The sequence below is a fragment of the Triturus cristatus genome, chromosome 9, assembly GCF_964204655.1.
Source record: "Triturus cristatus chromosome 9, aTriCri1.1, whole genome shotgun sequence".
Lineage (NCBI taxonomy): Eukaryota > Metazoa > Chordata > Amphibia > Caudata > Salamandridae > Triturus > Triturus cristatus.
This window is the reverse complement of record NC_140592.1, coordinates 342,182,533-342,209,973: the sequence shown is the minus strand read 5'-3', so window position 1 is coordinate 342,209,973 and position 27,441 is coordinate 342,182,533. Positions and strand designations below refer to the sequence as shown.

The 27,441-nt window shown below is 50.2% G+C and overlaps 1 protein-coding gene across 2 annotated transcripts in view; it reads left to right on the top strand.

Moving 5' to 3' along the window:
* HYAL2 (hyaluronidase 2) overlaps positions 1-27,441 on the top strand; it is a 70,337-nt gene that overhangs the window by 4,692 nt on the left and 38,204 nt on the right. Inside the window, exon 1 of one of the 2 annotated variants that reach the window (XM_085625101.1) lies at positions 23,551-24,147. The exons of the other annotated variant lie outside the window; for it this stretch is intronic. The gene's annotated coding sequence lies outside the window, so the exon portion shown is untranslated. Of the gene's footprint in view, positions 1-23,550; positions 24,148-27,441 lie in introns of those variants that run through there. 2 annotated transcript variants of the gene reach the window in all.

The following is a 27,441-nucleotide window of genomic DNA, read 5'->3' as shown; positions in this document are numbered from 1 at the left end:
TGAGGTTAGCATATGACTCCATGTCAACGGGGATGCCATGTTATAATACAATCACTGGCATTCATGCAACAGCGATTAATTCTGGGAGTTGTATTGCTGGTTCACTTTAATTGGATTGAAGCTACCATCATCCCAAAAGAAGATTCTGTCTCTAAATGGTAGGTTCTCTTATAAGCAACTCTGTGGCTCTCCTCCTCTGGGCCTAACGTTTACAGAGGCACTCAAAGCGCGATCATTTAGTGCCACAGTCCTAGACCGTCTAGATGTTTGCTTGAGCAGTCAAAAGTGCTCAGAGGCAATTCATTTTGCAGTGCATGTGATGCAGAAGGCATCAAGTTAATCATTAGTCATCTAGATGAGACTCTGGTAGGTGAAAAGATAGTAAATCAATGCTCATTCAATGCTTTGACTCTTGGCAGGGACTTCATACTGATGTGAGGGAGGAATATGACTCATTACAACGCGAGCCATTACTCCGTGTGCCATTACAACGAGGTCGTTACAACGACCGCGTTGTTACCACGCAAAGCCATTACTACGCAAGTCATTACATCGACTTGCAGTAGATGGCGAGCTGACATTAGAAATGTATAATTTACTATTCCAACTCCAGCCTACGTAACTGTAGGATACTATTTCTAATGTTAGCACACCATCTGGTGCAAGTCGATGTAATGACATGTGTAGTAATGGCATTGCGTAGTTACAATGTTGTTGTAATAACGACCGCGTTGTAATAGCACCGTGATGTGATGCCCGCGTTGTTAGGGTTGTTTCCCGTGAGGAAGCAGTGAGGAAATAAGAAAGAAATATCGCAGAGAGGAGAGATACGAGAGCACGATTTCAGATATAGAAAACATGGGAGGAGAAAATGGAGAGTCAAGAAAAGAGAGGGTAGAAAGGACAGCGCTGGTTTGGAAGAAAAGAGGGTTAGGAAGAAAAGAGTAGATACGGCGGAGAAACAAAAAAGGGGGCGTGGCTGTGTCAACGAAGGATGGCAAGGGAAATGAGGGAGATGGAAAGCAGAGCGGGAAGAAAGGAGGGAGGAAGTGAAGGAAATGAAGTCGTGGTTTGGCGGAGGAGGGAGGGAAAAAGGAAAGGGGTGCGAAGGACACGTGCCCTGGAATTAGGGGGAGGAGCAGAAAGGTGGGAGATTAGAAAGAAAAGAGGGAGGAAAGAAGAGGTACGTGTGGTGGAAAGGGCAGTGGTAAGCGGAGATTGCGGGGTGGAAAGGGCCGAGGTAAAAGGGAGTTCCATGACAGATATATACACAAAATGGAGGGGTTTAGAAAGGGCAGAGTTATAAAGGCAGAGAAGGAGGGTAGAAAGAGCAGCGGTACAAGGGTAGAAATGAAGAGGTACAAAGGGCAGAGCTCGGAGGAAAGAACGTGGAACACAGAAAGGGCAGAAAGAAGAGGGAAGAAAGCCGAGAGGTGCAAAGAGGTCGACAGGCAGAAAATATTGGATCGGGCTAAAAGGGCCGTGGTAGGAGGGAAGAAAGGATTGGGGTAGAAACAGAAGAGGGAGGAGAGAAAATAGTGAGGGGCAGAGTGGACAGAACAGAAAGAGGAAAGGAGGGGTTCATAAAGGCCAGAGTTGTTGGGCAGAGACACAGGAGAAGGTAGAAAGGGCCTGGGGTAAAAGGAACACATGTGTGTGCTATAGAGTAACTAGAGAGGGTAGAAAGGCGAGGGTAGAAGGAAAGACAGACAGAAGAGTTGAGGCTGTGGGTGGGCAGAGGACCAGACGGAAAGGGGGTGGGGGGGGGGCAGGCACATGTTGAAACGGCATCTCCTTGTATCTTTTCTTCCATCTGTTTCCTGAGGCCCCGCAGTCTCTTTATCTGACGAGACTTCTTCGCATGGCTTCGGCGCTTTGAAGATCGCTCCACTAACTCCTCGTTTTGACAAGGAAATGTATCAACTCCCCCGTCTCTGTGTTCTTGTGTCCCAGACCCCGCTCCTGCAGGGCAGCAGGGAAAGGGATGACTTTGATGGAGGGGATATTTGGTAAAATTAGTGGCCGCAGGAGCTGGGCCTTTCAGGGGCTGGCTGGCTCTGCTTTACCAATCGTTCTGCCTTTTAGGCCTAGGTGGGAATTGGCCTGGATTCTGCCGATAACTCCACCCTCCATCGAGAGATACCGACACCCGAGCTATTGGTAACTAACTATAACGTTTAGGGATTATAGGTGAAACTCTGAGAAAAGAGGAAACCGTTGGGGTAATCTGTAATTCCAGGTTTGAATCCAGTAGTAATTTAACCCCGCCGAGTTTCATTCAGTGTTTTGGCTGCTTTGGAGAAGGTAGAACAAGCGTTGGTAAAGCTATTAGGTGTCGCCTATGTGAGATCTATTGGCTTTGTCAACGTTTTTTTTCATGTTGCACAGCAGCAATGCAGCATGGCTTAAAGTGAAAAAAAAAGTGTTTTGTTTTCTTAACTTTAGGCCATGTTGTACACCTGCCTGCGCTGCAGAGTGGATGGGGTCACGCAACACAAGGGGGGAGGAGGAGGTGGGGGCAAATGGACAGCAGGAGGGTAGGGGGCAATGGACAGTGGGGGTGCTCACTCGGGAACAATGCACATTTTCAAAAGACTGCGCCGCCCACAGAAGGCAGGGCTGGGTCAGAGGCAGATAGAGATAGAACTATGGTGCCCTCTCATCCACTTGGCATGCATTTATTTTATTTATTTGCAAAGTTTTATATAGCGCTGGCTAGACCCGGAGGTATCAGAGCGCTTTACATGAGGATCAGCGAGTTACAGGATACATAGGTATATCAGTTGAATCAGCAAGTTACAGGTTACATAGTTACATCCGTTTGAATCAAAGAATCACAGAGGGAGGAGGAGGGGGAGGGAAGGAGACACGGAAAACAATGTCAGATGACCGGCTGGGTAGGTGACGGCCAAGGGACCAGACTCCTCTATAGCTGTATAGGACAGCTCCACCGGGCATCGGCCAAGGTTGCTCGGGCTCCGCGGTAGGTAAAAACAGTTTTGGTATCCACCCAGGGGGCATCGTCATAGTTCCATCGAAGGGGGAGGGAAAGAGACACAAACGGGGAGACAAGGAGAAACAATGTCAGATGACTGGCTGGGTTGGTGACGGCCAAGGGGCCAGACTCCTCTACAGCTGCATAGGACAGCTCCACCGGGCATCGGCCAAGGTTGCTCGGTCTCCGCGGTGGGTACAAACAGTTTTGGTATCCGCCCAGGGGGCGTCGTCAACGTTCCATCGAAGGGGGAGAGAAGGAGACACAAACAGGGAGACGAGAGAAAACAATGTCAGATGACCAGCTGGGTAGGTGACTGCCAAGGGGCCAGACTCCTCTATAGCTGCATAGGACAGCTCCACCGGGCATCGGCCAAGGTTGCTCAGGCTCCGTGGTAGGTACAAACGGTTTTGCTATCTACATCAGTTGAATCAGCGAGTTACTGGTTACATAGTTACATCACTTTGAATCAAAGAATCCCAGAGGGAGGAGGAGGGGAAGGGAAGGAGACACAAATGGGGAGACGAGAAAACAATGTCAGATGACCGGCTGGGTAGGTGACGGCCAAGGGGCCAGACTCCGCTATAGCTGTATAGGACAGCTCCACCGGGCATCGGCCACGGTTGCTCGGGCTCCGCGGTAGGTAAAAACAGTTTTTGGATCCGCCTAGAGGGCGTCCTCATAGATACATCGAAAGCATCCGGTGTTCCTGACTGCTGGGTTGGAGTGTGAGATGGGCGGTGGGAGCTGAGACCGATCCACTTAGAGGCCTGTGTTGCTGCACCCAATGCTTAGGCGCCATCATAGAAACAGCTTACAATAACACCAGAATTCGCCCAGGAGTTGTAGCTTGCATAAAAAATTGAACATACTTTGTTGCTTTCCAACATATAACACGGCGCTGTCACAATACAAATGCGCACTCGCCAGACCTGCAGCACTCGGTGTCACCAGGGAATAGTTCTTCGTCTTCATGAGACTGCCATCCTAGGGTCAGGTACCATTCAAAGTAAATTCATCAGGCAGCCGGAGTCGGACCCTCCAAGAGGTGCTTTTTATGAGTCACTCGCGCTGCGCTAACAACGGATGCACAGATACACAATCACTTCTTCTCAACATCACTGTAATCGGAAAGGCCGGTCCTTGCATTGCATTTAAGCCGCCATTTTAAGAACCGGCTTCGTCACGATAAGAGCCCCGCGAAGTGTGAAAACTTGGTCATGCCGTTATAAATACATTACTGGGCTTCATGGGCCAGTCAGCTGTCAGCCTCGATTTCTATTAAAAAAATCAGTCACCAGAAGTGGGCAGCACAGAGCTACAACACCAGTCATTCCCCAACAAGCACTAAGTGCTTTAGAGAGCCTGGTAGGGTGCTGGGTTAGTAGTCTGCTGGTCTGTGCCTCTGAAAGACAGCAGTGTCGATAGACGGCCTGTGACCGGTCTCAACCCCAAGGCTGATCTGCCTGGCTCTAGTCGAGGTCTACCTTTTGGAGAATTAAAAGTAAGTCCTGAATAAAAATCTGCCTAGCAGGGACAACTGGAACAGGGACCGGAAGGCGATTATACGGCTAAAACAAAATATTTGCTCACAGGTCGCACCAGTGATGGTGACACATTAGAGAGCGATGGCCTTGAGACTTGATGCATTCACTACAAAGTAAATCATCCAGGCTGGCAGGCTGGGGTGATACCAATGCAGGGCATTTATAGGAGCCTGAATGCGCCATTTTAGGCGACGTCATCCACCCGACATGCTTTCTCAGTCTGTGCGCTGCTGCTCCCCCTGTATTTATTGGTGACTGAACTGTCCTAGAAGACCAAGCCCTCAGTTTTACAAATTTGCTCACTGTGAGATGTATGAAAGGCTGAGTCAGTCATGCCTCACATGTTCATTCACCCTGACTGCCATAGGACTTCTTATATCAAAGGACTGACCCACAAGCTTGAGATTATGGGGGCTAATCACAGACCTTTTAGGTTATGTGAAGAGTAATACTTCTGTAGTAGTCATTTAAGCACTTGTACATCTCTTTGTGAATTGGATCAAAATATCTAAAATTGGAGAACTTTGAACTATTAAGGAAATGTTCATATACAACTAGTATAAATAGAAAGTACTGTGTCCTCTTTTCAGTATTAGTAATAGGAAGTTGGAGGTTTAAGAGCCGATTCACACAGGAATGTAAAAGTACGTACAAAAATACCACTGGAAAATACAGAATGCTTTTGTGAATAAGTCCCAAAGCCATTATATTTTCTCAACAACTGTCTCAGGTAGAAGAGGAAGATTAGAAAAAAGTCCTGCTAACGTTATATGTTTCATTGCAAGTATAATAAGCCGGGATAGTAGCAAGACTAGAATGGGCAGCCAAAAGCAGCACAGGCGAAAATACTCAAACCCGCCCCACTCTCGTCTTTCTGTGCTATCTCTCTCTTAACATCCATCCATCCTCTTTCTCTCTTTCTCCTCTCTTTCACTTCTCAGTCTCTGATCGTTTTCAGTCTGCCTCCCTGCTCCCCCTCTCTGTCTTGAAGCCTCGCCTTCCCTTCTGCATTTAATCTTGGGGGAAAGTGACAGCAGCATCAAGTACGGCCCACGGCTTTCAAACCAGCCTTCGAGGGCCCCAGCCCACTCGGGTAATGCTTGGTGGAATAAAAGGCCAGTCCTGCCCTCTATAGTGGGACTGACATTCATCTAATTCTCATCTCCAAACAATGTCTAAAAAGCACCAATGGTCTGATTTAGAGTTTGACTGGAAGAAGTTCCTTTCCCCGTTGGAGGGAAGTTACCTCCGCCACCTCACCGGATGAGAGAAATACTGCACATTTCTTCTTCCCTGCCAAGTCAGTGAAGAGTCCTTTGCCAGAGTAGCTGCATCTCTCAGTGGCATTTACCACTGTACAAAAAAAAGTGGCAGGAAATCTACCAGTGCTTTAACCTTAGCATTGGGGCCACTCGGCCAGATCGTCCAACAATCTTACTCTTGCATTTAAGAGCAGTTTATTGACATTTAACCCAAACAGGGCCCTATGGAAGGCAGGGAAAAAACACTGTTTATATGTATGTTTAATTCAGTATTTAGCCAGACTATTAACATTTAGTGATGATTCTTCACTCCTACAGAGCACTAAGTCTTTTTGGAGAGTTCAATCTCTGGGCGTACCACCAGCGGTGTAGCGTGGGTTGCCAGCGCCTGAGGCAAGGCAAATATCCTTCCACTTTTCTTTTCAAATTTTGCACCCCTAAAAATGCCCCTAAGAATTTTGCACCCAGGGTAACTGCCGCCCCCCCCCCCCCCCCCCGTCCCTCCCACACTATGCCACTGCATACCACACCTTGATTGAAGTGTGGGCTTAACTTTGCATGTAGTTGTTGTCCGGCTCTCAGTCAAGCTTCGGTTGCACGTGTCGCGTCTGAGAGTAACCCTGATCTATTTTCAGTGCTGGCTGGCCCTGCCGGTAGTCATCCCAAGTACCCTTCTTGTGAACCATCCCTCAAACCGAGTGGACCCCTTTTTTCAGACCGAAGGAATGCCATAGTCTTACTTCTGATTGTGAGAGTCCCACACCACATTCTTTAATGCAAGATCTGCTTCCATTTATCTTCTACTCTTCTCTCTTTTCAGGTCTGGTGTTAGCCAAGAGCTTTTTATTTTACTAATTTTGTATGTATAATACACTTACTTAAAGGGGCTTACAGCCACCTCTCATTATCCATTGATCTGTTGGTATGTCATTCACATTTTGCTTCCGTGCACTACAGCATACAGCCAATAGGTGAGCCTACTTCAGCCACTGGCTGACATCATTTGGAGTGACTGCATTTAGCCCTTAAACAAGGAGCACATCCGCACACAAGGTAGTTCCCTTCAGTCCCAGTGTTTTTAATTATACTTTATTATTACTTTAGTGTTGCATTTTTTCATAGAGACTGAAATTCATTTTAATTGGCCTATTTATCTGACTGCTGTTTTTTCACACATTACCAGCAGCTCACTTGAACTCTGAGTATAAACTTATTAGGGTACTCTTGGAGTGCTCTTTTTTTTACAACCCTCTCAGTCATTCCTTCTTTCTTTCCTTCTCTTCCCTTCCTTCTTTGTGTCTTGCCTTCCTCATTCTTCATTTACTTCTTTACTTTCTTTCTTGCCTGCCACTTACTTTCCTTTTTGCCTTCCTCTTTCTTTCTTTCTTTCTTTCTTTCTTTCTTTCTTTCTTTCTTTCTTTCTTTCTTTCTTTCTTTCTTTCTTTCTTTCTTTCTTTCTTCCTAATTCTTTCCTCTTTGCTGGCTTGAGGCCATGGTGCAGCCCTGGTCCAACAGCTGTGCCGAAGTTTAGCACCCTTCACATCCCTTTGCAGCACTTCCTGCCCTCAACCACACTTCTGACCAGTTCCCTCTTTGTTCACTGCCTCTTCTGCCGGACCACTGGAATCATGCTCTTGGTCTCTGCACCCTTTGAGCGCATATCTGCTGCGCTTGGCTCACTACTGGCTTAATCCTCCGGCCATAAGGCCTTCCAGGAGTCCCTGCGTTCAATAATAAGGAACTGGAATGGGTGTTAGTAAACTGGGTACATTTTTCTCTGATGGCTGGATCTGGTTCATCTTGAGGTACTCTTGGAATCTCAAGCCCACAACAGGCCAAACCTTTCATATGGCTTCTGGCTGTCAGTCACACTCCAACTTCATGTGCCCAAGAATTAAAGAGAAAGTATTAGCATTTGATGTAAAAAGTAAAGAGGAAAAGATACCTGCTTTAGTGACCGAATTATACAAAGTGAAACCAGAAAACCTGGAATAAATCATGGCCATGTTTAATCAAATTGTGTGATCCTAGGCAAATATTTTATTTCACCAAGAAGCCTCTTTTATATTTATTCTCACATATGAGAGCACCTTCAAAAATGTGAATTTGGGATCTGCGCTGCACAAAATCCTCTTGTGTTTGATTTAAAACACTAATGCTGCTTCATATATTATTTTACACACATCGGGTGCACAAGGCAATTCACTTGCCTCTTGGTTCACTAACGGTGTAGTCAGGGCGGAGGGGGAGGTAGGAATGTTTCTAAGTACATGTGTACAAACTATCACTTGTACTAAGATGGAACACTTCTACATGTTAAAGAAACACTTTTTTTTTATTTTTTAAAGAGAGATTTAATCCTATTTTTACATGACGCTTATTGCTCGATTTAAATGCTAAATATGTTCATGGCTCGGCTGCTGCATGGGCTCTTAGAGCCAAGCCAGATCCATGGCTCGGCTCCCCCTGTAAACGTGTTGGCTCGCCCACCTGTAGTTCACCAGTCTGGTTCCATGGACAGCAGCACGGGGGCACATTGGGAGATTAAGGGGGAAGAGGGGGGCAATCCGACACCAAACACTTTATTGTGTGTGAAAAAGGCCGCTTTATTGAAACAGGTGCATATCACAATTTTAACTCCTTGGCCACTGCCTTACAAAACTAACGCCTCGCTATACAATAACCTCCTGACCCCTTGTGTTTTCCCCCCACCCCTACGATCCCCCCATCATTTCCCCCATCCCCCAAAAATACAACATAACATTCCTAACCAACATATAACCCAATCCTACACCATGTAGCCTTTCCCAACTCCCAAACTCCCCTGACCGTAACCCCTACCTGCCTTTAATGCAACTGTAACTATCAAACCTCTAATCTAAACTTATCCAACCTGTCTACCCTTTACCTGTCCCTGGACCCACATTACCAAACCTCTAACAACAAACTCTAGCCAATCCCGGCCAACTGTCAACCACCCCGCTTGCACCTGCTCCAAGCGACAATACAACCAAAACGCCCCTATGTACCTGTTCCAACAAATGCTGCCCCAAACCCGCAAAAATGCAACCCCAACACCCCCAGAACCCGGACCCCTAAACCCCACAACCCATGGGGAGGGAGGGTGGGAAAAACTTTTAAACTAGCGCACCCAGCCACCAGGTCACCAAGTCTAAAATGGTGGCTGGGATATCGCGCGTTTTACTTATATACCTCTTGGGCTACTGCCCCTGGATTTGGGCTACATTTGGGCTATCCCTCAAATGTAGCCCAGTTTACTACAAAATGGCCGTTCGGCCACGCCCCCCTCTCCCCCCTCCCAACCTGCCCGGGCGGCAGACCTCGCGGTGCTCGGCTGCCCCCCAGGCTCCCATTGGGAGATTAAGGGGGGAGAGGGGGGCAATCCGACACCAAACACTTTATTGTGTGTGAAAAAGGCCGCTTTATTGAAACAGGTGCATATCACAATTTTAACTCCTTGGCCACTGCCTTACAAAACTAACGCCTCGCTATACAATAACCTCCTGACCCCTTGTGTTTTCCCCCCACCCCTACGATCCCCCCATCATTTCCCCCATCCCCCAAAAATACAACATAACATTCCTAACCAACATATAACCCAATCCTACACCATGTAGCCTTTCCCAACTCCCAAACTCCCCTGACCGTAACCCCTACCTGCCTTTAATGCAACTGTAACTATCAAACCTCTAATCTAAACTTATCCAACCTGTCTACCCTTTACCTGTCCCTGGACCCACATTACCAAACCTCTAACAACAAACTCTAGCCAATCCCGGGCAACTGTCAACCACCCCGCCACCCAGGAAAAGGGGGGAAGTGTCGGCGACTGCGCCTCTTCCTCCCCTTTTCCTGCCCCCCCACGCACCGCGACCCCGCAGGACCTAACGCCTATAAACTCCCAACAGACGCGCCAACACTTCTCTCAACTCCAAAAGATACAGATCCATTCCCATCCTGGACAAGTGCACCCCGTCATCCCTAAACATCTCCCGTGCATCGTAACGAATGTCCCCGTGTGCCACGCGGTCAATCCCCAAATGCCGACAAAACCTCACCATCTCAGTATTAAGTTTTCGCCGCGCCTTATCTACCGCACCTGGGTTCACCGCCCCCCTCCAACTCCTCCGGGGGACGAACTCCGTCCACACAATCGAACAACCCGCCCATCGCTCTTTGATCAACGCCAGATCCTTCTTCATCGCCCGCATTAGTGCCAAACCAGTCTCCCTTACCATGTCGTTCTCCCCCAAATGAAGAACCAATACATCTGGGCACCGACCTGCCCTTAAGATCCCATTCAACACCGGCACCAGTTCCTTCCAACGCATCCCCCCCCTACCCCTCCACCCCACAGAGAACACATCTTTATTAAAACCCAACTGTTCCCCAAAATAACTCTCCTGCGCCTGCAATTGGGCCCTCCTCACAAACGAGTGCCCCACAATCCAGATAGACATTTCTCGGGCCAGGGGTCCCATAACCGAACCTGAAAAGAAAAACAAGAATGAAAACCTATCCACAACCTCTGAAAAAGCTCCACTGTCCTGTGTAAAGTCCCTCTTTTGCCTATTTTATAGTGGCGCCCCACCCCCCGGCTCGCTGCGCACATAACGCTGGTAGCAATTTGAAGACCATCTTCCCAACTTCATGATTTCGTCCCTGTCCCAGCCCCTCGCATGCGCCTCCGACGCTGCCCCGATGCGAAACGAGTGCGTGCCAAAACCCTTTTCCTCGACCCCCAGAGTCCTAAGTGCTTTCCTCAGTACTGCCAGCAATTGTGAAGCTTTAACGCCTCGCCCCTGCTGATGGGAGAAGACCAGTCCCCCCAAACCCCCAGCGCACGCCCTCCACCGCATACCCCAGCGGAACGGACACACCCCCGGGGATCGCCCTTTCCTCAACGTAACCCACTTCCCCCGACTCTTCTGGTCTGTCTTTGCCTTTCGCAGCCAAATGCTCACTACCCGGTCCCCAAATGATACCTCCTCCCAGGTCAAACCCCGGTCCCCTTTCGACCCCAGCAGCTCCGATACCCGAAACGCCCCAAAAAACATCCAAGACATGAGTGTGGCGAACAGCAAGGCCTCCCCACCGTCCCAGCACACCGCTGGAAGAACCCCCATCACCCTACCTAAGAGTTCCCAGGACAGAGGCCTCCGCACCCTGGCCACTCTCCCACATTCCCGCGCCCAGCCTTCCAAAATCCGCGCCCCCAGCTCCCCCGCGGATGGCGCATAACCCCACAACAGTTTGCCGATGAACGCAACCCCCGCCAACTTGCCCACTATAGTCACCCTTGTCAAACCCTTCTCCACCAAATCCAGAATAAATTGCACCACGTCCTCCCGTCTCTCCGCCTCAGAAGCCCGCCATCTCGCCCCTGAGTGAACAAACTCCTCCCATGCCGCCCTGTATGCTAGTTTCGTTGACCGCGCCAATGAACCTAAAACCAATTGTAGCATCCGGTATTGCCTACTTCCCAGAGTTGGTTCGGCATCCTGGTCGGGTTCACGTCCGCGTCCTTGGCGAGCCCACGGAATCTCCCCCACTGTGAACGAGACAAGGCATCCGCAATGTCATTGTCCACTCCTGGCACATGCACCGCGCGAAACGCAATATCATGCCTCAAACACCCCAGCACAAAAACCCGCAACAGCTTCAGCACCTGCGCATCCCGCGCCGACTGCCTGTTCACCACCTGTACCACTGCCATGTTGTCGATCCTGAACGTGACTTTTTTGTGGGCCAGCAAAACCCCCCACAGTGTGACTGCCACCACTAAGGGAAAGAATTCCAAAAACGCGATGCTCCTGCCTCCCGCTAACCAGTCCTCGGGCCAGGGCTCCGCACACCATCTCCCCTGCCAATACAGACCAAATCCCTTGCTCCCCGCTGCATCCGAGAAAATCTGTACGTCCCATACCATGTCCACTTCCCTCATCAAAGGCACCCCATTGAACTGGTGCAGGAAAAACTGCCACATGCGCAAGTCCTCTCTCACCCCTGCTGACAACCTCACATGATGGTGCGGAGGCCTCTGCCCCTCCAGTGCGCGCCCCAGTCGCCTGCAGAAAGTCCGCCCTACTCTGACCACCCTACAAGCAAAATTGAGATGTCCCAGCAACACCTGTATGTCCCTGACCGTCACCTTCTGTCGTGCCAACACCTCGGTCAGCAAACTCAACATGTTCCGTTTCTTTTCCTCCGGGAGGCGCGCCTCCATGCGTACCGAATCCAATTCAATACCAAGGAATGCCAGTGCCGTACTGGGGCCCTGCGTTTTTTCCGGGGCCAGCGGCACGCCCATGTCCCCCATGATCTCATGGAAGCTGTCCAGACCCTGCTGGCAGTCCGCGGAGTCTGAGGTGCCGACAAAGAAGAAGTCATCCAAGTAATGTGTGACACCTTGGTGACCCGTTCGTTCCGTAAACAACCATTGTAGGAACGTGCTGAAGCATTCAAAAAGTGCGCAGGACATGGAGCAGCCCATCGGCAATGCCTTGTCCACATACCAGTGACCGCCGAATTGTATGCCTAACAGATCCCAGTCATCTGGATGCACTGGCAGCAACCGGAAAGCTGACTTGATGTCGCACTTTGCCATCTGTGCCGCTGCGCCCGCGGACACCACCAGTGCCATGGCCACGTCAACCGATGAATAGGACACAGTGGCCGCGCTGTCTGCAATAAAATCATTGACCGACCCACCTTCTGGCCATGACAAATGCTGAATGAGGCGAAACTGGCCCACCTCCTTTTTAGGTACCACACCAATTGGCGACACAATCAGATTGGGCAAAGGCCACTCGCAAAATGGTCCCGCCATGCGGCCCTCCTGTACCTCCTTGTCTAGTTTTGCCTGTACCACTTGTGGATGCTCCCTCGCTGATCGCAAATTATCTGCCCATCTCCGAACCCTCGGCCCCTCGTACCCCAGTCTGAACCCCTCTTGAAACCCCAATCTCAGTGTTTCCGCCGCCGCCCTGTCCGGATAGGCCCCCAGCGCCCCCACCAGCTGCTCTACCCTAACCGGAGTACGAGCCCTTTGCCCCAGCCCCCCTCGCCCCCCTCCCTCCTCCTCCCTGCTGTGACTGCTGCTGAGCTCCAGCCTTAGGGGCTCCCGACTGCCAATGCTGCCCGCTCTGAAACGGACCTTGCGTCCCCCAACACTTGACCAGCGGATGGCGCTTGCCGCAGCTCGAGCATTCGTGCCGAAACTTACAATATTCTCTCGTGCATAGGCCTTTGTTAAAGTCCCAGCAAGCCCCTTTGTCTCCTGTCGTCCCTCTGCCGGCTCCCCCCACCCCCCCGCGGGTGGGACCCCCTCGAAAGGGCTGGTACACCAGCGGCAGCCCGCTGGCCGTAAATATAGTCTTCCCCGACCCCGCCAGGCCCATGGTATGCTGCCAGAGATCCGTATCCAACTCTCCCCATTTTGCCTCCGCATCCCATGCCATGCGCGCCCGGAATTCCTCATCATACTGAGCCCAGGCATATCCGCCCCCTGTAATCTGTGCCTTCCTAATTACGTCCATGTATTTAAACATGGCCATTGATCTCTCCGGAAACTTCTCGCAATACACGCTGGCATATATCAGAAAAGCCGCTGTCCAATTTTCTATTGTCAGCGGCACCTTAGGCCTTTTCGCGAGCTCGAATTCCTCCTCCTTAGAACCCTCCTTCGCCCTGACCTCTCTGTGCAGGAGTTTAAGTATCTCCACATACTCCCCTTTCCAGATCCGTTCCTTCGTTGCCAACATCAAGTGCGCCCCCAAGGGCTTGGTCACTCCCATATATGGTAACCGTTTTACCTTCAATTCCTTACTTTCCAGTTTTGTCTCCTCTACCTTTGCTTCCCCTGTCCCCTTCTCGCTTGTCCCCTCCTTCTTGGTCTGCCCGCTGTCACCCTGCCCTACTCCGTCCGTGCCCACAGCCACATCAACCACATACGTACCTTTGCGCAATCTTTCACCCCACCCCCCCCTCCACCCCCGCCCCCCCCACACCTCTCGACACCATCCTTGGCCGCCCGAGCAAATGTGCATTACCTGGCGCCAATGTCTCCGTCCGTCGCTCCTCCCGACGTCCAGTCCTGGGGGCCGAGCTGCTTTCCCACCTCGATGTCCGACCCGTGGGCTGCGCCTGGCGTCGTGACACCTGTAAGAAACTAGCCACAACATTACTCGGCCCCCCGTCCCTACCGTCCCCCACCTCACGCAACTCTCCCTCCTCCATACTCTCTTCCTCATAGTCCAACTCCTCCTGTCCTGCACCCCCAGCGCTCCCCGCTGGACATGCCACCTGCTGCTTAGGAAAACAAACAATATTCCTATCGGTGTTCCTCCGTCTCTGCCCCCCGGGGCGCTGTAACCCCGTGGGTGTTGGGGCCGGCGAGCCCGTCTCGGGCCTACTTGTGCCAGCCGCGTCGGGATCCCTCGCAGGTACTGGGCACGCCGCCCGAGGCTCCACCCTCCCTTCTCCTTGGCGTCGCCAGGCCGCTCCCAGCCCTGCCAAGTCCGGTACCCCGCGCTGATCCCGCTGTCGCTGTCGCTCCTCCACCTGTAAGGGAAAGGCATGGTCTGGTGTGCTGGGCCTACCTACTTTCCTCCTGCCATCCCATCCCCGCTTGCCGGACCCCGACGCCTCCGCGACCCACGCCTTACCCACCGCGCTCATGTCCGCCACTTCATCGCCCTCCCCATCGCCGTCGTCCCCATCGCTCCACTCCCCCTGCCTGCTCCACCCTGCACCTAGGCCGCTCGGTCCCCCCCCGTCCGTGCCACCCCCAACACTCCTCTCCCCCCACCCTTCCGTCTCCCCCGCTCCCAGGCCCCCGCCCCCCGCCCCCGACGCCCCCCGCCCCCGACGCCCCCTCCAACCCCTCCGCCCATGACTCAAAAATATCCAGGCCGCCCCAGTCCCTTTCGCTGCCCTCCGACTCGAATAACACTGGGGATGCACCCCCTGCTAACTCCCCCCCCCACGGCCCCCTCTGTCTGCCCCCACCCGTCGCCACCGCGCCCCGCCAAACCCCTGTCCCCTGCTCTCCTTTCCCAAGCCCTCGCTGCGCCCCCCCCCCCCGCCCCTCCCCGGCTCCACCTCATCCCCCTCATGGCCTGCCGCGAACGCCACCCCAATAAAGGCCGCGCTCCCCTCCTTTACCTGGCTCCCCACCGTCTGACTGGCCTGCCTGTCAAAGCCCGCCCTGTCCAGGCCCGCGCCGCCCGCCCCCCCCCGCCTCTCTCCCCTCCCCCGCTCCGTCACCTGCACCCACGGGGCCGCGCGCCTCTGCGCTGTGCCGGCCCCAGATATCCCCCCCAACAGTGCTCTCCCCCCGGGCCCTTCCCCAATCCCCTCCACCTCCCCGACGTCGGATCTCTCTTCCCGCCCCCGCGCGCTCCGCGCGCCTCCCTTCTGTCCTGCCCGGCCCTCCTCCGAGCGTCCCCGCGCTCCCGCCGTCACCGTAGCAACGGCCGCTCCCCGGCTCGAGGAGCGGCCCGCGTACGACCTGGGCCTTGCCTGACACCCGTCCGGAGCCTTCCCCCGCCGCGCCGCTCGACCCCGCCCCCTCCCCGCCTCCAGCCCCTTCGCGCCCCCCTCCGCTACCCCTGCAGACCCGGAGGCGGCGCTCCTGACATCCGCGCCGCCTCGGTCACTCACCGCTCCTCTCCACGGACTCCCGGGTGGCGAACAAGCCGCGACGGCGGCCGCCACCCCCGCGGACGCGCGCCTCGCCGGGCGCCTCGTCCAATTAGCGTCTTGGACCAGCAGGTCCATTCTCCCCGCCTCGCTCAACAAGCGAATCGCTTCCAAGACACGAAAGTCCCCTACCGACATGACTCCAGGTACGTTCACTTGCTCTACCTCTACACCACAAACCGCCAAAAAACTTTTAAACTAGCGCACCCAGCCACCAGGTCACCAAGTCTAAAATGGTGGCTGGGATATCGCGCGTTTTACTTATATACCTCTTGGGCTACTGCCCCTGGATTTGGGCTACATTTGGGCTATCCCTCAAATGTAGCCCAGTTTACTACAAAATGGCCGTTCGGCCACGCCCCCCTCTCCCCCCTCCCAACCTGCCCGGGCGGCAGACCTCGCGGTGCTCGGCTGCCCCCCAGGCTCCCAATGTGAGGACAAGAGACTTTGTAGGAGATATCGGTTATCGGCACGTCCTTTTGTCTTCAGACAAAGGGCACGCTGATTACTTACCTTGTGTACACAATCCATTGTTCCTTGTTCCTCATCCCTAAAGATGCCTGGCCTCCACCCATGAATCTACACTTCATTTGTACCCGTGCTTTCGTGGTTTGTCTGCATGGAGCGCGTCACATGGCAAAGGCGGTTCAAAGATTACCTGGTGTGTCTGGCGCCACATTCAGTCCACGGGGCCAGTCCCGCCCCCCCCCCCCCCCCCCTCAAAAACACACAACCTCAGGTGGCCGCAAGCAGGCAGTGTTAACTGCAGGTAAGCTACGCCTGGCCCAAGCAGACTGCCTAAAGCAGGCCTCCCATTTCTAATGTGCCTGCAAGGTTTCCAGCCGTACCATGCTCAGTACTGCCCTCTGCTGGGCTAGCCTTGTATTGAATGCCTACCATACTTAACACGTTCTGTTAGTTGTGGTGTGTTAAGGATCCTAGTGTAGGGAAGGATAGCTGCCAGTTCCAACCCCCCGCCCCCTCACCCCCGTGAGCTATTTGAAGCCTGAAATACAGCAATTAACAGGGTTCCGTGGGCCCTTCAGGCCTTTGGGCCCCGGTGCATCTGCTCCACCATTAGAAGCTACGTACCTGGACTTCAGAGTTCCCGCCGCAGGACTCAAAGAGGGCCGCGGGCCTCACGCAGCCGCCTCTTCTCTGCCCCGACTGATACGCTGGCTGACTGTCCGTAGCCTCCAGCTTGTTCTCTCGACACATTATTAGTCCCTTTGGTATCCTAGGCCCGTGGTCGAGCTGGAAACAAAAATGTTCAAGCCAGCTCCTAACTGCAGGAGCCCACGACTAGAATGGCGCCGCCGTGTGGCTGGTACAGCCCATGGGTCCACGGGGTTGCAGTTGTTACAGCCCATGGGGCCGCGGGTGGCTGTTACAGCCCATGGGACCGCAGGGTGGCTGTTTCCACCTATGGGACCGCAGGGTGGCTGTTACAGCCCATGGGACCGCAGGGTGGCTGTTACAGCTCATGGAACCGCGGGGTGGCTGTTACAGCCCATGGAATCGCAGGGTAGCTGTTACAGCCCATGGGGCCGCGGGGTGGCTGTTACAGCCCATGAAACCGTGGGGTGGCTGTTACAGCCCATGGGGACCGCAGGGTGGATGTTACAGCCCATGGGGCCGTGTGGTGGCTGTTACAGCCCATGGGACAGTGGGGTGGCTGTTACAACCCATGGGGCCGTAGGGTGGCTGTTACAGCCCATGGGGCCGCGTGGTGGCTGTTACAGCCCATGGGGCCGCGTGGTGACTGTTACATCCCATGGGACAGTGGAGTGACAGTTACATCCCATGGGGTCGTGCGGTGGCAGTTACATCCCATGGGCCCGTGGGGTGGCTGTTACAGCTCAACCTGATTTAAAAGAAGTCATCCAACCTGCAGCTTTCAGGGGGAACGACCGATTAATGAAGTGTACAATCCGGCCCTGCCCAGACCTCTTATAGTTAAGGGGCCGACTACAGACGCGTTCGAGTTGAGAGGCCCTCCCGACGCAGACACTTGTCCCGTGAAAGGCGCGGATCGCCGATGGCTTTCTTATGGAAGGGCCTCTCTGAAGGGCTGGACGGTGGCCAGGCGGCCGGGTGGCTGCGGCGCGCCACCGCTTGGGAACGCCTTGGCAGGGGTGCCGAGGTCAGCGACCCCAGCAGGCGTTTACATTCCTGCCCTGAGAAAATGCCATTGCCACGGCTACGGGCACTTGGAGCCGGACCTCCGCCTCGTGTTAACTCGGAACTGGAGGAATGGAAACATACAGGGCTAATAGGCATGTTCCTCTGAGTAACGGGCGGAACTGCGGACAAGCACTGATATCTGGCTAGCGTTTTCCACAGCCAAATGCAGGTGGATATGTTCTCATACAGGGCTTTAAGTGGGCCGGGTCTCCTTTAAATCATTTAAAGAGAGTCATTTTCTCTCTGGATTTCCCTTCTCTTCTTGAAACTTAGGTGCAGCATCTTTGTCGTGGTGTCACCAGGGCTTTACGTGGAAGCTTTTTCAATATTATATACAAGCCATAGTTGCTGCTTATTTATCTTATGCAACTAACAACCATTGACAAATCCAATAGTCCGGACTTGTTGTAGGTATGATGTTACTTGTTGTATCATATATCAGGATGCAATGACAGAAACAGCAAAATACATGTCGGCATAAACACTATGCTAAGCACAGAATTTTAGCTTACCTGTTTTTTTAAGCCACGCCCTTAATTACATTGGCCACGCCCCCATGAGAGACCCCACAGTTTTTCATCCCACTTAAAGCCCAGTTCTCACATTCCTTTCTTCGTTTCAAAATGTACAAAAAAATGTCGCATGTCATCCAGTTGTGCTGCAGCTTTTATATAGCGCTTCCTACCAAAGTGGGGTATGGACCACACTTTTGGGTGGGTAGCTCTAGCACCCTCCATCGTTGGGGCGGCTTGAATGACATAGTGTTGTTTTTTTGTGAGCCTATGGATAAAGAGCTGAGGAGGTGTGTGAGCGCCGAGAGACCTGCTCTTTTGGTGGCGGGCGCGCCTAAACGTGTGAGGGAGGAGATGAGAGAATGAGAGATGAGGTCAATATATTTATAGTTAGGACTAAAACAATTGGGCCGGTACCCTACACAGCACCAGCCTAGCCCAAGAGGCAGTGTGGTGCTGCGTGCGTGCACATCAAAAAAGTGGGCAACCAGAGGTGGCCCAGTGATCCATATGGCAATATGTCCAAGGCATAGAAGCTGTCAATGTGTAAAATAATGAAAAAGGGGGAAGAACGGGTGCTGGTGACATGAGCGGTAGCTTCTTTTTTAAAGGCCGGGATACGTCCTACTTTTGTAGAAATACATCTGATGAAGGAGGAAGGAAGCGGAAGAGCAAACCAGGTAAGCGACATGAGGAGATGTTAAATCTTTGAAAGACTCCAGACTCCACCTACTCCTGCTAGTCTGAAGGGAGCAAACAGTTTGAGCATGGGTCGTGCCCCCTGGCCCTCAAGGTGGACGTGCAACAGCTAACCTACCTACTCAGCTCTTGAGACTGCGGCAGAAAATGTACTTGAGGCACTAGAAGTGCTATTGGACCGAACAATATAGTGAAGGGGAAGCTATCCTAAGAGCGCGCACCCCCAGAGCAAGCATAAGAGTGCAGGAGAGGGTTGAAAGATGTAGTAGCTGTTTTCTACGTGCCTCAAATCCTGGATGGCCAGACTCAAAGCTTGAACAGTCGAATAATCCTGGTTTAAAAACCATCAGGCTATTATGTAAAGAGTTTAATGAAAAGTTTTTTGCTGCATTTTACATTGAGAATAACAGAAGAGTGGCACAAAGTTGACAAAATATGCCTTTTAATAGCCTATTGAGAATTATTAAAAACGCACCAGAATATAATTTGTTGCACAATTGAAGTATGTGAAAGTTGTGTTTCTATACTGAGTCATCGGCTCGATTCGATTTTGCATTTGGCCGATGGTTTAAATGAATGCTTGCCCTAAGGATGCCTCACAGTGCAGAGAGGGCAACGGGGCTGGAAAAGAGGAGCCAGATAGAGGAAATAAGGAAGAAACCTTGTTGATGGAGCTCTCCTATTCAAAACTATAGCCTCTCACTAGACCGACCACTAATGCATTGTGGGTCGCAGGCCTTAGATGCGGGTTTGCAGGGCGGGCGTGAGGAGAGGTACCACGCCGTCCGGGACTCTTCGAGAAGTACTCTCCAGTTTACAGGTTAACTAGCGTAGACTTGGATATTCTTTGATTTTGATAAGAAGATTGAAACCTATCTGAGAAATTAACACTTTGACACTTGGACCATTTTGAGACCTTATGAGAGCCCTGATGAAGTTAGTGATGTATACTCATCAACTCTGACGAAACACGTGTTGGCTGTGGCTATATGAAGAATATTCTGTGGTTTCTGAAGACGAGAGACAGTGGCTTCAGAAGAAGTTTTGTTGGAAATAAACCAAACTGAAAACAAGAAGAACTGGAAATACTTTCTACGTCCATTTTCTGGTGCTCAGGATAATCTGTTGACTGGATGTTTCCAGTCCACGCGGTGTGGGCAATGGGGGCCGCCCTCTTCCTTGGAGCACCAATGTAAAGACTTGTTGTATTTGACGGTGGGGGATTAGTAGAAAGTTTGCGCAAGAGGCCCGGCCACATTCGGGTTCAACTCTGAGGAGAGGTAGGGGACAGGGGAGGTAATGATGAGCAGGAAAGGGAGAGAGGCAGAAGAGGGCAAGGGGTATTAGTGAGGGATCCGGGTGTGACAAAGAGAATGTATCATACTCTATTCAAAAGTTCAAAGAGCAGCACCGTGAGGGCACCTTGGAATCAAGACTACCTGCTGTCTTTTTTCTACATAATATCTACAGTCAGACAGGTCTTGCAGCCTTGTTTACCGGTGGACTATCAGGAAAACAGGTTCAGGGGAGACAGTGGCTTGTGGGCTATTCATTTTCTTAGGTCGGTCTGACTTCTAGAAGATCAGAGGAGCAGGGGGCTGAAGACGTCTATCTAGCATTCATCTATCCTAGTGTGGCCTGGACTGGCGCTCAGTATTGAAGACCTCCTCCTCACAGGCTGCCTGTCTCACTTTTCTGGGTACCCTTTCCACCAGCTGGTGCTCATTCTCAACAAGAGCTGGGGTCTGACAAGACCGGGGTCTCACAGGAGTGGATGCAATTTCCTGAATGCTGATTGTCTTTGCTAAGGATTTCAGCAAGACTGATTTGCATGAACCGGGCTTTATGACTAGTAAATACATTAGTGGGAGGACCTCAAATTGCGGCGCAACATAATGCAATGCAGAAAAAACTCCATTGTCATGACAAATTAAATATGTCTTGCCCAAGTACACAGCAACATGGGATGTAACAGCCACCTTAAAGTGATACACAATTGATATTTTCCATTTCAAGGCCATTAAATGCTGCTTTTTGGATGTTGTGTCACTTCAGTTGACATGCAGAAACGTATAATGCTACCCTCTCCCAGCAGACATATGTCACCCACTTGCCCTGGTGATGCACATACATGCTGAGGTATTGTTGGAGCGAGTAGGTACTTTGCCCACAATATGAAATATATCATATCCGACCATTCACTTTTATAATATTCACCAATACAAAGCAGTTAAACTTTAGTGAGGCTTCTGATTTAAAAATGCGAGTGGTATTGGTTGTGTTATCAGTTTAGGATTTTGTAAAATCATGATGTTGATTAGCGGGTTCTCAAAGAAGGGCTCACTGGATGCAGACATCCCCCATAAGAGAAGATTAAGACCACCATGTTGGATGCCCTAGCCCATGAGGAAACATTCATAAACTATGCATGGTGCCCCAGGCACAAAGGAACTTTGATATCATTTATGATGTGCCAATCCAAGAACAAAACCTAGTAGTCCCTGTATGGTGCCCCACTTCCAGTGTAAGCTTTACCCACTGTCCTCCAGAACAAGCACCCATTCACATTTGCGCTAGTAGCACTTTAGAAACTGACCTACTCACCATACTGCCATTACATATTAACAAGACCGAACCAGGCCCTGGTGTGTGGTGAAAATGCTGAGAAGTCACTCTCCAGGTGTCTGGAAGGTATTACAAAGTAAGACTACTGATAGATCATCCGCTCTTGTAACTGCTAATTAACAATAAAAACCTGAACACCAACCATATAAGACTAAAGGCAGAGACTGCTCTATACGAGTGCTATTTACCAATAAAAACTAGAACGCCAACCCCTACAAGCAGCACCTAGACCACATCAGACTGGTACACCACCCCCAAAAGAAGCTCTCCAGCAGCAGCTTCCCTGGCAGCTCTGAGTCCTGCACCATTACAAAGAACAGTAGTTCTATGATAAACACTAAGAAAGTAAATAAATGTATCAAGAACTGATTACAAAACCGCCTTATCCACTGGATTACTCATAAAAATGCAGGCATAAACTCAGTGGCCAAACTAATCTCCAACACTGGGAAATATACAAATATCACTCTTGTCCGCAGCACCCCCCACGCTGGCTACATGCAGAAAGTCACTGCACTCTGAGAACAGCATATATTAAAAAGTGTTACACCATAGCACTCTAGAATACCTGGTTAAGGAAATCATAATCCTGCAAGGGCACACATAATCCAGTAGCAAAGGTAAAATCATACTCAAAATTCTTTAATTTCACCAACAACAAAATACTACGCCAAGTGTTCACAGGAGAAGTACTGGGCAACATGTATTTTTATTCCGCGGCATGCAGAAGCAAATTACAACAAAATTCTGTGAAATTGGCTTCTGTCTACAAAAGAAGAAAAAGAAATGGTCCGCAAACTGATAGCTCACTGGTGTGGATGAGGTCCAGTGATAACCACACAAGCTGCCCAAACCAAGAAGAATCCCACTCATTTTTCAGGTTGGCATATGGAGAGAATGTGGGCACTTTTTTTAACCAGTTTTAGATTTGAGTGTTAAGTCACTATAAGAAGTATTTATAACCTTTGATCAATCCTATACAGAAATTACAAATTGAACATATTGCATCTATTGAATTTTAAGTGTTATGCCCATTCAGATTATTGCATGCCTTGAAAATTCTGATGTAACTGTTTGCCTAAATATCACCTCTGTGCCTAAAAATGGCCCTCGTGTTGCTTTAGTGTCAAGATGGACGGCCAAGTCTAAACTATATAAAAACCACAACTAAATAAATGCACAGTTGAACTCCTCATAGACAGCACTCACACTCTGTTCACAAACACCACAATCATTCATCATCTGTTAGAGGCAGCAATCATACACCATGCTCCACGACTGGCACTTGTACATCATCCACTATAGCTAATAGCTATAGCGCCTTGACACCTATGGATATTAGTGCGCTCTACAAGTTTTATCCTATCCCAACCTATACTATCCTAATGCTAATCCACAATTCAGCACAGATAGATTTCCACCTGCTAACACAGTGCAGGTGATCGTCCCCGCAAATAGAAAATGTTATTCCATTTTAAAGATTCCAATGACATGCATTTAATTCAATGAATACCTTAAAGTGTCACTTACAGAAAATGACCAATAAGGAGGGCGAAATGAGGGTCAGTGCCTCCAGAGGTGGGTCACTTAACTTGCATTCTGATAATGCTGCATAAGCTACCCTCCCCAAACCTTCCAACTCATGACTTTACTGATCTACTCCAGAGACACTGGCTCTTCCCTGGCAATATGTACCATCCGTAACAGTGCTATAGGCCCCTCTTTTCTCCCTCAGAGTGCTGAACTCATTTCCCACAATGTGAACACTGACACCATCCACAGTTAGGGGTCTTGTGCACCACCCGAAAACGAGTCCCTGGTCAGAGGGCTAACACAAACAACCCTCTGCGGTCTGTGTGCAATACCAGCCATTCTTTCTGGATGTCTCTAATTCTAGTGTATGAGAGACTTCTCTAAAGCAAGGCCCTGAACAGCCAACCGGGCCGGGCTTCGGTCCCGTACCAGTCTGTACAGTCATATGTAAGAAAGAGGCGGGTGGGAGGGGCAGGGGCCGAGTGGTTTACTCCCAGACCAAGCCTCAGCTCGAGCTCTAGCTCGCCCTCCCCCATTCTCTAAGCCCCTTCCTCTCTCAGCTCTCCCTCCCAACGCCTGTCTCCCTCTCCCAGATATTCTTTTGTTCTTCCTGATTTCACACACTGCTTGCCGCTGCTCCCGTCAGTCCGCAGGAGAGTGCTTGCCCCTTTAAATCGCAGGCAGAGATTGCTTCAAAGTCAACGCGGGCTGTACCAAGTACGTCCTTTGCAGGGGGGGGGCGGTGTTCTGCCGCCTTCGATCTCCTCATTCTGCGTCAGAGCAGTCGCGTACATTTCAGAACTCACCCCGCCTACAACCTGTGGGAGTAGAAGCAGCTGATGAGACCTCAGTGGGTCGTGAAGAGGGGGTTTCCCTGGCAAAAGAGGCCTGCCACCCCCCTTCCCCACATGTGCCGGCGCCCAGCCAACCGCGGAGTTTGCTTTAAAGGAGCAGCCAGGGGGCTCGGAGCTGGCTCGGCAGCGTGTATTCACCCTTTGGAGGAGCCTGGCGCCTCTGCTGGCTGCCCGCACCGGGCACCGTGGGTATGAGGATGAGTCCCAAGTCAGGTGAGCCCCAGGCAGGTCGGGTAAGTTACGTATCTGTAGCAATATTATACGGCGAGGGAAGTCAGCCTTTAAGACAGGAGAGCAGTGTTAAAGGTACATTGGCATGGGTGAGAGCAGAGAAACTCTCTCCCTCAACAGGTCACAGCACAGCAGAAGATTATTCTCAGAATTAATTAATCTTGGAAAGATGCAATGCTGGGAAACAACACTCCCTCCCCTCCTAGCATGTTTCGAGAGGCAGAGGAATACTCCATGCCTATGAATTTAGCGAGGAAGCACCAGCCTTGCTCCAGGTCTCGTTTCAGCCACGTTCAGAGAGGCTCAAGTGCTTTTGAAACAGTATCTCAAACTCCTAGTACCTCAACCCCGGTTCTGTCCTCAGCCCCCAACCAACCCCCTATGTCTTTAGACCTCCAGGGTTTCCGTAAATGTCCGTCTTGGTCTAAAGATGCTGTGCAGCGCGATTTTCAGGCTAGGTTTCAACACTAAACAGCACATCTCCTGGCAAAGCACATTTTGTAATCCATTTTTTTGCTGGTGGAGGACTCAAAGATTATGGAAAAGTAATTTTTTTTGTCGCAGTGGAGAGCAGGCAGAAAGAAGCAGTCTGTGTCCATACCATGCCGTGCAGTGGTGCTTCCCTCATTCCCTTACTTGTCTGCAGGGGCTCAGTGCTGTGAAATGTGTTCTCTCTAAACTTCCCGCAACTCGCATGATTCAAAAGAAGATTACAAACTTCTTCTTGAACCAGTGAATTCTAAAAGACAGCATGCACTGGGGCCATGGACATATGTTCTTGCCACATGAAACTTCCTACCATGGTTATTGGCTAGATAGAGGGCCACTGGTCGGGGCCGGCTTTCGGGCGGTGCGACTGGGGCAGCCGCACCTGGCACTGACCTTGCGGGCGTGGGGGTTGCATTTGTTTTTAAATGAACCTATGGGTTTAAAAGGCTGCTCTGCAGAGCTCATTGTGTATAGAGCAGTTTTCAGGTATCAATAAAAACGTCAGGATAACTCTGGTGGTTAATGTTCCTGCTGGGGAGAGATCTTTTGTGTAGTGGCAGTTTTGACTCATCATAAAGTAGTGCAGAGGGTTAATGTGCCTGCTGCAAACAAAGAACATGTACCATGCAGATCAAAGACCTGAGTGTAAGTGAAATATGAGTAGCGCTGTAAAAAAGTTAAATGTATGTCAGAGAGGGGCTGTGGAGAGATGAGGGGCACTGTTGGAGGGTGCTAATGAGGGAGTTTGTGAAGGGAAGGTCACTGGGGGGTGCCAAAAAGATAGGCGCACCAGGCGCTACCAGCTCTGATGCCAATAAAATGGGCTGCAAGAAAATGCAAATTAGACAGCATAATGTGGCGCATTTCGAAGCACTATTCACTATTTTGCCAGTTTTACAGGTTAATCCTGTATGGGCAAGTGTGTCAGCTTATTAGTATCAGTGTAACACCTGAATACAGCAATCAGCAAGTGAAAAGTGAGGTGCGTGACCAAAGGCCTGTCACTGCAATGCAATGTGTGGTAGTCTTTTTATTAATTTTTTATATGTTTGAGCTAGAAACTTTTTTTGTTAAAATCTGCAAATTATGCAAAAGGAGATGGATTATGTTAAAAATGTAGCAAATTCGTAATTATGTAGAAAACGCTGCAGAATTCCAGTGCCCTTGCATATATATGTGTAACAGAGTTGTGGAATCTTGCATACTATATATTGTATTGAATTGTAATTGCATTTATATAGCGCTTACTACCCCATACGAGGCGTTGAAGCGCTTTTTTGGCGAGTATATGTGGTCTTATAGAGACTGTCAGTAAGCTTTTGTGTCAGGGCCCAGTTTTGGGTAAACTAAGTATACAATAATGTACTTAAAATTAGCAGAGTCTGTTTATTAAGATATTATCTAAATTCGCTGAGTTTGTAAGAACAATCAAACAGTCTGTGCTTGGGGCTATGTTGAGATGTTCTTTCTATATGGTTAGACTCTCTGTTGACTTTTCTTGGAGAGAAAGTCTTAAAATGACATACTTAAATGTTGGAAGTCATTCAGTTTTTTGGTTCACTAAATACTTCCATGCCTAAAGCGTTGAACCAGCTGCATTCCCCTCTCTACCAAATGGAAGTCTATAGTTGGGAGAAATGCCCAGCAAAGTTCTGAGGATTTACATTTTTAAGAGATTGGAAGTTGTGAGTCAAAACCTGGGAATGGTAGGAAGAACTCGGGAGAGATATGAAATCATTAAAAACAACTTATATGCCAGTTTATGAATAGTTGCGAGTTGTTAAATCAGAAAATTATGTTTTAGGTACAATTTAATCTGTGGAAGCCTTTTGCTCCCTCTCTCTTGTTTTAGGAGGTATTTTTGGTTTCCTGGACTAAAAAGGAGTTTACTGAAGCTTTGGTTATGGCCTGGTCAAAGGTCATTTGTAGACACTTGGAAGAGATGTTCGTACCCTGGCCAAGTCTGTATGATAGGTTTTCCATATACTCTGGCGGTGTAAGAGATGGTTCCACAACAAGTCTTCCGTACACATCCTCTCTAGGGATGGTAATATGTTGGCTATGCTCTTAAAGTGTGCCTTCTTGGGCTGTGCAATATCTAGATGTGGAGATGACGAGACACCTGCAGACTCTTGGGCTGTGAAGAGAATTATAACAAGCATTGGCATAGCCAATAGGTCTCGCCTGTGGGACCTTATAAGTGTTTAGCCATGCAACAGTTGCGTAACTAAATACTTATAAGGTCCCAAAATCGAGACCTATTGGCTATGCCAAGCGGCCTTGCGGCCGCGAAAGTGAAAGTAATTGCGGTAAAACGCAGTGCGCGCGCCCGCGCACATGCACTGTAGCTCTAGGCTGGCCTGGTAGCACTTTTTGGAGCCCTCTCAATAAGTCTTGCCAGACCAGCGCATGCGCTGGGTCAGGCGAGACCTAAAAAGGTCTTCTAAAGGTTAGAGATGGTGTACAATATCTATGATCTTATAAAGGACTTGTAGAAATTAAGGGCCTATGGAGAGATTGTCTTATTACAAGACTTGTTTAAGCAGTATGGCTATGTGGAGGTCTTCTCATAATAACAGACTCTGTTGTAGAGGGACATTCATATCTTGTCTGTGATCTCATAAGATGACTCGAGAGATGCTAGCCCTTTGGAGGGAAATTATCCTAACTGATGTTGGGACTTTGGAGAGATGCTTGTACCCCCACCAAGGTAGTACAACAAGGCTTCTGTAAATGCAAAGTCTTAGAGATTCTCGTAACAGGACTATAAGGATGCGGAAAGATGTC